Genomic DNA, 12,899 nt, shown 5'->3' with positions numbered 1-12,899 from the left:
AGCCCATCTCTCTCAAAAAAAAAAAAAAGATAAAGATAAAGAAAAAGTAGATGTGTTGTAGAATATTGTATCAAGGTAACAAATAATATAATTGTATTATAAATGAATCTTTTTGTATTACTTTTTATATTTGGATTTTATAAAAGTATGATTTTATTGATTGCTAGATATGGTGAATTCCTCTTCAAAGGGTTTAACTGAGTAATGTCCTTGTCCTTGGTTCAGAGGCCTCAACTCCTTGTGCTTTCTTGTTTCTAGCCTGCTAGTAGGCCTCCCACTCTCCTTGTGCACCCTGACTTGCCCAGACATGTCTGAACATGCCTTGTGCTGTAGCAGAGGGACCACTCCTTCCCCCTCCCTCCCTTGCAGATGGAACGTTTACCCTAATTGGAAAAGTTTAAGTCAGCCAACCAGGGTCAGCCTAGATTGTGCAGTCCAACCCTAGCTAATAGGGGAAGGACACAGGGATAGGGACTGCATTACAAATAAAAACACCTTCTCTCCTTTGTTTGGTGTGCTCTCGCAGCAGCAAAAGTGCAAGTGGCACCATTCTGCAGAAGTAAATTTGCCTTACTGAGAAATCCTTTGAGTGCTCGTTTTCCTTGCAACTCCGAGCTCTTGTTCCTAACATTGATGAAAACGTTGATTTGATCAAAGTATGCATCAAAGTTGGTTATATTATAAGGCTCATATCAGGATATGAAAAACATTATGAAATATTTGTTATTAAAAATGAGCTCTGGGTCTAGTAAGGTTGAAATATGAATAAACAAATGATGTTTTGATGTGTACATTTTTCTGTATTACTCTTCCTAGACTATAAATGCCACAGGGCCAGGCATCTGTTACATTCACCATTGTAACACCAATGCCTAAGATAGAGCATCTCACCTAGCAGGATGACTCATTCACTCTACAAATATTTGCTGAGCATCGCTGAGTCAGGCACAAAGGGAACATACCCATGGATAAGACAGCAACCAACAAATGGCAGGTAGTATACATACAGACTGGAGCACGTCCTAGCAGGAAAATACAGGTGGTAGAAGAACAACCTACGATGGGTGTAATTTGACAGCATGGTAAAAGCAGGTCTCTCTGACAGGGTGACTTTTGTAAAAAGGCTGAGCTGTGAAAGTAAGCCAGCCATGAGAGAGCCCTGCAAGAGCATTTTGGGCAAAGGGAACTGTGACACAAATGCCTAAGGCAAGGTAGGCATGAGCTTGACCTCAGGACAGAAAGCCAGATGTATGGCTAGAAGGTAGTAATAGAGATGATGGGAGATGAAAGTGATACAAGGTGAACTGAAAGAAGCAGTCAGGGGCCAAATCTCATTTGACCTCATGGGTCTTGGTTACACACTGGAATTTTATTCTGAAAGCAATATGAGGCTACTGGAGTCTTTTAGGGAGAAAAGGAATATGATCAAGTTTCCATTCTAAAAAGATTACTCTGGCTGCAGTGAGAAGATTAGACTATCAATGTTCACTAGTTATTTGTTGAATAAGTAAATGCCCAAATAAATACATTTTTTGCACGAATGAATGAATAAATCTGTGAATTCAATGACATAAAAAATGCCAAGGGCTGCAGCCCTACACTGGGCTCACATGACACCTCACTCCTCCTTTACCTTGCTTTATAACCTCCCATGTGTCCCTTTCTGAACCTCAGGCTCCTCACGGTAGGACAACAAGGCCTTGAAGATCCCCTCCAGCTCTGAGAATAATTCAATAACTCCTGCCAACCCCACCCCACTGCCAAGGCTCTCAGGCTGCAAACAGCTGAAAAGGAACGATGAATGCCTCTGCTCTGTTTATCATCCTCGCTTTGGCATTTCATCTGCAGCTGGAGCCCTCTCTATAAGACCACTCAGCAGCTATAAGCTGACTAATTTCCATGTTGATTGCAAAGCTAGAAATGTACACACTTGTAATTCTTATTCTTGGCCCAAATGCTTCTTGTCGGCAGTATCTCTGACGATGAGGCGCTGACACCACTCACTAGTTATTGTCTGACGTGCTTGCTATTGATATGAGTGGGTTTAGGAGGATGCACAATTTGATAATCAGACCCCATCTGCAAAGCAATCACGAGTCACATTATGGAGAAAATTTAAGTAAATGCTGGAGATGTGACTGTCTTATTTTCAACTTCCCTTACCCTAGCAAAGACTGAGTAAACAGATGTTGATGTATGAAACAATTTTGTATTTTTTTAAATATAAAGAGCATCTCCTAGTGCTTTAGCATTTAATATAAGTACAGCAAATGACAGGCTATAAAACAAAATGCTTTTATGTGTATGATCTCATTTAGCAAATGCATTGTATTAGAGTTGTAAAGTAATACGTGTTTGGTGAAGATATTCTGACCATGGAGAAACATATGACACTGAAAGAAAATATCCCCGAAGTACATTTCGGTATCACCCCCAGGATGACATAGTGCATAAGGGCAGAATTTCTGGTCAGGCTACATGGACTTAAGTCCTGTTTTCATCTTTTAGATCACTTTCTGTTCTGACCTCAGACTTACTATTTCACCTCTGTCCCTCAGTTTTTTCACCTCTAAAGTGGAAATAAAAATAGTACCCTCATAACAAAGTTGTGATGCCAATCAAGTTGGTTAATGAATGTAAAGCATTTAGAATAGTGCCTGACACATATTAAGAACTCAATATGTATTTACTATTCTCCTTCTTATCAATTTTATTACTTCTCCTCTTCAAAGCCAACCATACCTCATGGTGTCCTACAGCTTTCAATCTAATAATTCATCTGCCCACATACCTTTTATTTCTATTTCTTTTTATTAAAAATGAAACAATAGGTATGACAGATTTTCAATTCTTTCCACTCAGAATGTATCATAGGGATTTTATTAATATGTAGATCTGCATCGTTAACAGTTGCATAGTATTTAATCTTAAGGATGGACTAGTGTTTAACCTTTTTTCAATTAGTGAACACTTAGCCTGACTCTAACTTTTTACTGCTACAAATAGTGTTAAGGTAAACTTTCCTATCAACGTATCTTTGCCCATTTGTGAGAATTTCTGTACAGGACAGATGCTGAGAAGTACCTAATCTCATCTGTATCATCACAAAAACTCTAAGGGAAAACAGGGTGAGTGAGTGCTGTCATTCACAAAGGGGTCAAATTCTAAAAGTTGAAGAAGTTTCGTTAACTCCTCACAAATGCACTCTTCATAGTACATGATGGAAATGAGACAAATACTCAAGTCTTCCATTTCCAAACCCTGTGTTCTTTCTACTAGATGATGAGTTGTTTAAAGATTTGCTTAGCGTATCTGATGACTTTTGCAGCCTGCAAAGTTGCCCGTATTAAAAATCTTAATAGATTTATTAGCTCCAACTGCAGGTGAGCCTGTCAGGCCTGACTCTAAACTGATTGCACATAACTAGCCATGTCTACTTTTTATCCATGTCCATAGATAATTCCCCATCCTTAAACATGAGTTAAAGATAATATTTACTAGTAACATGGTAAAGACACCATATAGGGGAAACAAAGTTGAATCAGATCCTGTGGAGAGACTTTGCCCTCCATCAGCTCACAGTCTAGTAGATAGATATGAAATGTGTGTAAATAATTAAAATACAAATTAGATTGATCACTCAAGCAAAGTGACAAATAGCAACTCTTGAGGGCTTAAGGGAGAAAAGACTGGTTATTAAAAAACATAGGCTACCCCTTCAAGCCTTATCCCCGTGAGTGTCCTGCCACCACATCCCTAAAGTAAATTAGACATGGCATCAATCCCGTAACCTCAGGCATCATTTGAGTCCTTGCCATCCACAGAATGACTATTTACTCATGAATGGACAGTACTCTAGCACTCAACCAAAAATGCTTAACTTTTGTCACTTAATTTGTGAATACAGATTATAAAATTATTATATACGTATATATATATATACACACACACATATAGAAAACTGTCGAGATTAAACGTGTAGCTGAAATGGTCTATCCAAAAGTTTGGATTGTTAAAATCAACTTTATGTCATATTTTGGCAGTATTCATTCAGGTGAATTACATTAAAAATTCTACTTAGTGCATTGTTATTAAAATATTTTTGAAAAATCAACAGCAATTCTTATAATGATCTCTCTGGTCATTATCAAGCTATTCAAATATATTTTCATAGCATTTGTTAGAGTCATTCTTTAGCAGCTTTTATACCATGGTTTAACTCTACTATATTGGTACAAATGAAATTCTATTTCTTTTTGATGTTTGTGGTTATTTCAAATCCATAATCAGGCAAAGGGGAAAATTGGGTGGTCCTTAGCACTCTGATCCCTAGAATGAATCGTATCTTTTTACTGTAGGCATAAAAATGAATACCAAAAATGCCAGCTAGCTATCTTAGCTATATTAACCAGTGTTCGCTATTAAGAAGCTGAACTTGTTTGATGTTACTCATAGCAGCTTTAGGTATAAACTTGCTTATCAATGTTCTTTGAAATTCTAATTTGTTTAAAAGACTGATGCTGTTAATATCCATTCGATATTTTCATATGGAAATATTCTGGCTCAGAGGCTGCCAATATACAATTCCACATCCAACTTGAGCAGTGATTATACTACAGATAAAAAGGTGGTATAAGAGAGGCAGGTATACACATAAATTCATAATCACCAGTATCTTTGTTAATAACAACTAATTCTAGAACATCAAAATAAAATATCTCCTGACACATTGCAAATATCTATGCGTTTAGGAAAAAAAAGAAAGAAAAGAACAATTTGATTGGTTCAGTGGAAATGAATCAGGAACATATGCCTTGGATTTCTCAGTACGGGAACATGGCTGGCAAAATTCATTTAAACTATGCGGAACCCATAGTGCTTGAAAATGAGTTTGACAGACTGAAAATATATCTGTGCTATCCTATGAGCAATGCAAATAACTCTTGAATTAAGCCCAGATTTTTTTCCAACAGGCCATGAAAACTAACTGTATAATAACAGCTTGCATTTCCATAGCTCTGTTTTTCTGCCTCAACAATCCTGAAATACCGTGAGCGATGCATCCATTTTTCCTCTTTTCACTTACAGCAGAATGTTTCGGTGGGACAGAACACACACACACACACACACACACTCGCTCTTTCTCTCTATATATATGTATATGTATACACACACATATATATATTATATATATACACACACATATATATACATACACACACACACACACACACACACTGATGTTTTCTGGAGTTCAAAAGAAGAAAAACAGCCACCATCAATTAAAAGCTTACTGTGAAAAAACATGCAGTTGCAGGGCACTCTAAAAGCATTCATGCATGTAATACTCTCAACAAATACAGAAAATAGGTTGCCTTGTCAATCTCTACTTTAAAGATGTGAAAATTGAGGTTTATAAGTAACTTGGCAAGTTAGAAATTGACAGAACTCCAGTCTGACTTACTACTTAGCTAGTAATTGTAATCACTATGTTCTACTTAGCATTACCAAAATATGACAGTTAAGTCTGAATTTCAGATACATGATTAATATTTTAGAATGGATATGATCTATGCAATATTTAATGTCATGTTTATACTAAAAATAGTAATTTAATAATTTTTTAGTATAAAAATGTTCCATATATTATTTAGGATATATTGATACTTAAAAGTATTTGTTATTGACCTGTAATTCAAATTAACCGGGTGTTCCATGTTTTAATTTGCTAAATCTGGAAATCCAACTTCTATTGCTTCCTTAAATTAGATAAATGAGACAAGAGATGGAGTCTGTGGATTAGAGAAGTATGTCTCTCTACAAAGGAAAACAACATCTGAAATAAGGCTACAAGCAGCAGAAACTTTTCACCAACCAGCTATTGGGCTCAGAAAGGATACACATGCCACTACAGTTTGCAAACAAACAAACAAAACACAACCAGTTTTAAAAAACATTACTCAACTCCTGGTTTCCTAAAAGCACCTTCCTACTTTCAACAGTATTGTGGGACAATTAATTATTCTTAGAAGGAACATAGTTGATAGCTATTTTAGATAGGTATTTTTTATTTGGGGAACTTATTAGAGAGAGCATGAGGTCACTGCCCACCTGAGCAGGGGAGGAAAAAGGCAAACACTGAGGAGGCAAAGAAACCCAATATATGCATTATGGGTACCACAGAGGAGCCTGCTTTCTAGAGAGGGGTCCAAAGACTAGGAGTCAATCGTCTTTGTGAGTCTCTTACCCTCTATCTTGTTTAGTGTTATAGTCTCAGTTCCCAGCACAGTGCTTGGCAGTGTTGGTACCCGATAATTATTTGTGGAATAAATGAATAAACGGATTTTCTCATCTGTAAACATCAAAGAATGTAACCAACTCAGGCAGAACTGCAAACTAGGCCTATTATTTTTGCAGATTTGTCTCTGGGGTTACCTTAATAGAATGGCTCCTGAAGGCAGGCAGGGAAATCCTGGCACAACTCTCCTACTTCAGCCAGAGCACCTCCCAGTCTAGCTCTTTAATGCATTGAGGTGCAAATGAGATTTCACTTAGAAATAGTTCCATTGTAAAAATTAAATAGTTATAATAATATGTTTAAAATTTAGGAAAAAAATCTCATTTCTCAGGTTTTTTTGTTTTTTTTTTCTCTCTCTACCCATGGTCTATTCTCCAAAGCAAAATGATCTTACATACTTGCTCAAAGCTCACAGGTGAGGACTGAGAAGACACAATCTACAAGACAGCAGAGTGAAGATGAACCCTCAGAAGGACTTCTCACCCCAGTCTCCAGTTTTCTCAAATGATTTGTCTCAGTAACCTCAAGTCTTGCCTGAAGAGATAATTACTTGGCAAATTAACAATACAAAAAATGAGGGAAAAAATCATGCACAATCTCTCCAGCAGTTTGTCATATTGAAAATACAGCATAATTGATTCTATTTATGCACCAAGGGAATACAAAACCGTAATCAGTTTTTCTGTCATGTTTATATCTATAGTGATGGAAGTCTAATTGCATAATTTATCATTATGAAATAACTGTACAGATTACAGGTATGCATAGTAAACAGCTGGATGGTGTTACTAGCTTTTGTACAAATAATTGTAGGCTCTTTTGATTCAGCACACAAATCAGTCTGGGAAAACCTCAGTTTTGACCATGTTCAACTATATTATAATTGTCATGTTAACTGTTTCAATAACTATGTATGTCACTAGCTCAAGCTCTGGTCATCTCAGAGGGCAAGTTACAGGAGGGTGACCTTAAAAATGCCCTCAAGCCATGCTCCGGTCTGCCCAATAGCCTTCAATGGCTTCCCGTTAGCACAGAAGAAATTCAAACTGCTCAAGGTCCTTATCTCCAGCCCCTGCTCCTTAGGCCCTACCATGCACCCATTATATCAGAGCTATATCAGATTACTTGCCACTCCTTGAAAGCTCAATCTTCTTTATCTTTTCTGGTCCTTTGTTCATTTTTCTAAATCCTATGGTTTTATATATGGATTAAAATGTCTTTAAATAAAAACAATTCGGACATCAGGCATGTTTCTAGGCACATGTCTGTTATTAAAGTAAAGCGGCAAGCTTCGGAGAAAACAAAATAGATAACACCTATCCCTATTTCTCCTGTTAAGCACAAATAAAAATGCTGAACATTATAAACATGAGACGACTCTGAAAACTGGGAAGAAGGTGGTAGACTGGATAGGGAACTGTGCCCTGAATGATGACATGGCTACGAGTTTCCTGGGTTTTCTTTTTTTGCATCATACAACCCAGACTAAGTGCTGGTGAAGCCAGCTAACTGGAAATACCGAAAGGCACAAACAAGCCAAGCACATCAAAAGACTTTCTCCAGTCAAAACAGAGTATTCAGGCAAAACCAGAAAATGTTTAGCCAATAATGGCACTCCTGCAGCCACTCTGACTCCCCACTTCCATGTTGTAACAAGGAGTGCCAGCCTCCCCCAACCCGCCAGGGTGCTGTCTGAGAAGGCCAAGTGAGGAACTGAAACCTTTATCCCTGCTGAGCAGTAACAAGCTCCAATCCCTATCAGTATCAGAGTAAATCATATGGGGGAACCTGGACTTCCACCCAAACCCAGTAAGGAGGCACACCTTCTCTCCCTCCATACCTTCTCTCCCTCCGTACCTTCTCTCCCTCCATACCTTCTCTCCCTCCGTACCTTCTCTCCCTCCATACCTTCTCTCCTTTCAGGTGGTGTATCAGGAATGTCACAGGGGATGTCATTACAGAGACTGTAAACATAAAAAGGAGAATAAGGGGATACTATGAACAATTCTACACTTACACATTTGACAACTTAGGTGAAAAAGATCAATTCCTTGAAGCTATCACAACACATTCAATGTAAAACAGAGAATTTGAATAGCCCAATAACTATTAAAGAAATTAAATTCACAATTTAGAAACTCCCCATAAAGGAGTCTCCAGCCCCAGATGGTTTTGCTGAAGGATTTAACCAAATGATTAAAAAGAAATAACACCAATTCCACACAATCCCTTCTAGAGTAAAGAAGAGGAGGAGGAGGAAATACTTTCCAATTCTTTTATAAAGCTAGGATCCCTCTGATTGCTGATACTAAATCAGAGAAAGTACAAAAAAGAAAACTATAGACCAATACCCATCACGACATGGACACAAAAATCCTTAACCGAATATTAGCAAAACAGTTTAGCAATAGGCCAGGCCGGTGGCTCACGCCTGTAATCCCAGCATTTGGGAGGCCAAGTTGGGTGGATCACTTGAGCTTAGGAGTTTGAGACCGGCCTGGGCAATGTGATGAAACCCTGTCTCTACCAAAAATACAAAAAATTAGCTGGGCATGGTGGCGTGCGCCTGTGGTCACAGCTACTCAAGAGGCTGAGGTAAGAGGATTGCTTGAACCTGGGAGGCAGAGGTTGCAGTGATCTGTGATCGCGCCACTGCACACCAACTTGGGTGATCGAGTGAGACCCCCCTCTCAAAAAAAAACAATAAATAATTTAGTAATATATGGAAATGATTATAAATCATGACCAAGTGGAATTTATTTCTTAGATACAAGTCTGGTTCAATATTCAAAGATATGCCAATATAATCCAACATAGACCTAGGTTAGAGATGAAAATAGATAACATAGGCTGGGCACGGTGGCTCACGCCTAGAATCTCAGCACTTTAAGAGGCCGAGGCAGGTGGGTCACTTGAGGTCAGGAGTTCGAGACCAGCCTGGACAACATGGTGAAACCCCATCTCTACTAAAAATACAAAAAATTAGCCAGGCATGGTGGCACATACCTGTAATCTCAGCTACTTGGGAGGCTGAGGTTGGGAGATTGTTTGAACCCAGGAGGCGAGGCAAAGATTGCAGTGAGCCGAGATGGCGGCACTGCACTCCAGCCTGGATGACAGTGAGACTCTGTCTCAAAATAAAAAAAGATAACACAGCAATTTATGCAGAACCCATTGACAGCTACAGAAACTCTCAGAAATGTAGGAATAGAAGGAAATTTCCTCAACTTGATAAAGAGCATCTACACAAACACACGCACACACACACACATACACCCCCACACACATATACCACAGCTAACATTAAACTTAGTGGTAAAACACTGAATGCTTTTCCTCTGAGATTGGGGTACAAGACAAATATACCTGCTCTCACCACTCTAATTTAGCACAGTGCTGGAATTTCTGGCCAGTGTGATAGGCAAGTAACGAAAATAAAGGGCATACAGTTAAGAAAGGAAAAAATAAAACCACATTTGGAGATCACAAGACTACTACAAATATTCAAAAGTATAATAATAAAAAAAATGCACTAAGTTTTTAAAATAAAAGGCAAAATAAAAAAAAAATTCCAAGAATCCACAAAAAAAAAAAAAAAAACACCTAGAATACAAAAGTTGGTTCAGCAAGGCCATAAGATACAGCATAAACATACAAAAAGTAACTGAATATCTATATCTCCGCAATGGGCATATGATATCAAAATTAAACCTAAAATGATATATAAAACCTCAAAAGAAAAAAATAAAATACTTAGATGTAAATCTAATAAAACATGTATAGGACTTGTATGCTGAAAACTAAAATCACTAAAGAAAGAAGTCAAAATATACCTAAACAGAGAAACATACTGAGTTAATGCATTAGAAGATTTAATATAGAAAAGATGTCAATTCTAGGTAAATTGAAATAGAGGTTTAATGTAATTCCTATCAAAACCCCAGTAAGGGTTTTTATAGATATACACAACGTTAAACAAAAACATATATGAAAATGCAAAGGAACTTGAATGGATAGTAGCATTTTGAGAAGAAAAAGTAGAAACGATCAGTTTATTTGATCTAAAGATTTAATATATAACTTCAGAAGTTAAGACTGTATAGTATTGGTGGAGATACAGATATATACATCAATACGAATGGATAATTCAGAAGAAGATGCACACGAATATGCCCAATTTTTGGCAAAAGTACAGATACAATTTGGTGGAGGTAAAAGAGACTTTTTAACAAATGGCAAAGGAAAAATTGGACATCCATAGCCCAGGAAAAAAAGAAAAACACTATTGTAATCTAAACCTCGCACAATATAATAATGAACTCAAAATTGATAATAGACTTAAACATAAAAATAAAGCTATAAAACTTTTAGAAGGAAAAACAAAATCTTCAGGATCTATTGCTAGGCAAAGAGTTTTTAGATTTGACACCAAAAGCATCATTCATAAAAGGAAAAATTGAGGAACTGAACTTCATTAATATTAACATCTTTTGCTTTGTGAATGACTGTTAAGAGATAAAAAACAAGCTACAGAGTGGGAGAAAACATTTACAAAACCCATATGTGGCAAATGACTAGTATCTACAACATGTAAAGAACTCTTAAACTGTAACACTAAAAAGTCAAACAATTAAACTAGAAAATGCACAAAAATCAGGAATAGACATTTAATGGAAGAGAATAAAAACAGATGACAAATAAACATGTGAGAAAACTGTTCAATGTCATTAGCCACAAGAGAAAGGCAAAATAAAACCACAATGAGATGTTACTACAGACCTAGGAGGATGACTAAAATAAAAAATATAATGAAACTACCAAATGCTTGTGAGAATCTGGGAAAACCTCACCACTTTGTCACCTTACTAATGGAACATAAAAGGGTACAGCCACCAAGAAAACAGTGTGCCAGTTTCTTAAAAGACGAAACATGTAACTGCCATATAATCCAGCAATGCAGTCCTGGACATTATCCCAGAGAAGTTAAAATGCATGTTCACATAAAAATATGTACAAAAATGTTTACAGTAGCTTTATCATAATTATCTCGAACTGGAAACAAACCAGATGCCTTTCAAGAGGTAAATGGTTATCCAAACTGTGGTATATCCATCCTGTGGAATGCTACCAAGCTAAAATAAATCAATCAAAGGGGACTTATTCATCTACTGATTTACATGACAACCTAGATGAATTTTTAGAGATTTTTTTTTTCTGACTGAAAAAGTTAGTCCTAAAAGGTTGCATAATATATGGTTCAATTTGTATTACATTCCTATGACAAAATTATTGAAATGGAGCACAGATTATTAGTATTCAGGGGTTAAGGAAAAGGTAGGAGATGGCAAGCAATTAGGAAACAGGTTATAAAAGGGCAAAATAATCCTTTAGATAATGGTAATGTTCTGTATCTTGACTGTATCAATGTCAATATCTAGGTTGTGATAAAGTATTATAGTTTCACAAGATTACTCAGTTACCACTGGGGTAAACAGTAGGTAATCAATGATTATTTCAAAACAAAAATTTAAAAATCCATTACCATGGAGGAGGCAGGGGTGTTTCTAGAAGGAAGTAAATGAATTCCACATCGAACAATAGACTGTTGGTATGTTTGAAGGAAACTACAGCACAGCTCCTATCCTATCAATTATGAGATGCTGTTAAATGGCACCTTCGGCTAGCAACACTTATACGCAATTTTTTTTCCTGTATTCCTCTTATCCTCTTTAGTGTCCCTCTCTTTCCTATCACCTACCTTCCCCCACTTCTCTAAGGCCCTCAATACTCCTTATAAAAAAAGATAATTAACAGAATTGATCTAAGCAACTCCCTAAAGTGAGGACGACTCCCTCAAGTGAGATAAATGTTGACGCCATTTCATATAGAAGGAAATATCACCAGAAATAGAGAGAAGACCGGGGCTCTAATTCCAGCCTGATACTTCCTTGGAGAGTCATTTGGAGTGAATGATTGGACATCAGTTCCCCTCTCCAGAACATGATTAGACTCCCTGTGTGTTCTGCCTCATAGTGTGTTGATTATGAGAATAAATGGAATAATGGAAATCAAGGGGTTTTGTAAAGGACAGGGTACTGTGCATATGCTGACATTATTATTTCAACTTGAGGGCATCTCTTTATATAAGAAGGCAAAAGTGCAAGTCAATCTTCACTGGCTGAATTTTCAGGACTGAGTCACAATTGACAGAGGGGATTTTTTTTTTATATAACCACCACCCAATTTGCCTACTTTTAAGACTATTCTTTGATAAATTCCTAGTACAATAGTACAATTGCCATCATAGGCACAGGCATGATCAGAAATGGCAGTCTGAAAGAACATTGCACCATTATCCTCAGGAGATCTCACAGTGTCCTGCACAGAGTCCTCAAAATATGTTAATTTGAACTGAATAATACTTACAAGGGCTAGCTGATGACTGTGACAATCAACAATATAACCAATATCTTGGTGGGAGGTTAAAACTATGAAGAGGGAACTCTGCTTGGCATGCAAAAATCCAAAGCAACTAATATTCTTAGGAGGTCGCTCCTTATCCAGGTACTAGGCAGAGTAGACTCTGCCTCCTACTCAAGAT

General features: G+C 37.1%; 1 long non-coding RNA gene across 1 annotated transcript in view; it reads right to left on the bottom strand.

The window, feature by feature from the left end:
- Nucleotides 1-12,899, bottom strand: part of LOC129486129 (uncharacterized) — a 324,309-nt gene that overhangs the window by 173,140 nt on the left and 138,270 nt on the right. The window contains exon 3 of the long non-coding RNA XR_008658864.2: nt 8,207-8,262. This is a non-coding gene — a long non-coding RNA (uncharacterized lncRNA). The remainder of the gene's footprint in view (nt 1-8,206; nt 8,263-12,899) is intronic.

The sequence above is a fragment of the Symphalangus syndactylus genome, chromosome 7, assembly GCF_028878055.3.
Source record: "Symphalangus syndactylus isolate Jambi chromosome 7, NHGRI_mSymSyn1-v2.1_pri, whole genome shotgun sequence".
Lineage (NCBI taxonomy): Eukaryota > Metazoa > Chordata > Mammalia > Primates > Hylobatidae > Symphalangus > Symphalangus syndactylus.
The sequence above is the reverse complement of the archived record's forward strand: the minus strand, read 5'-3'. Positions and strand labels throughout refer to the sequence as shown.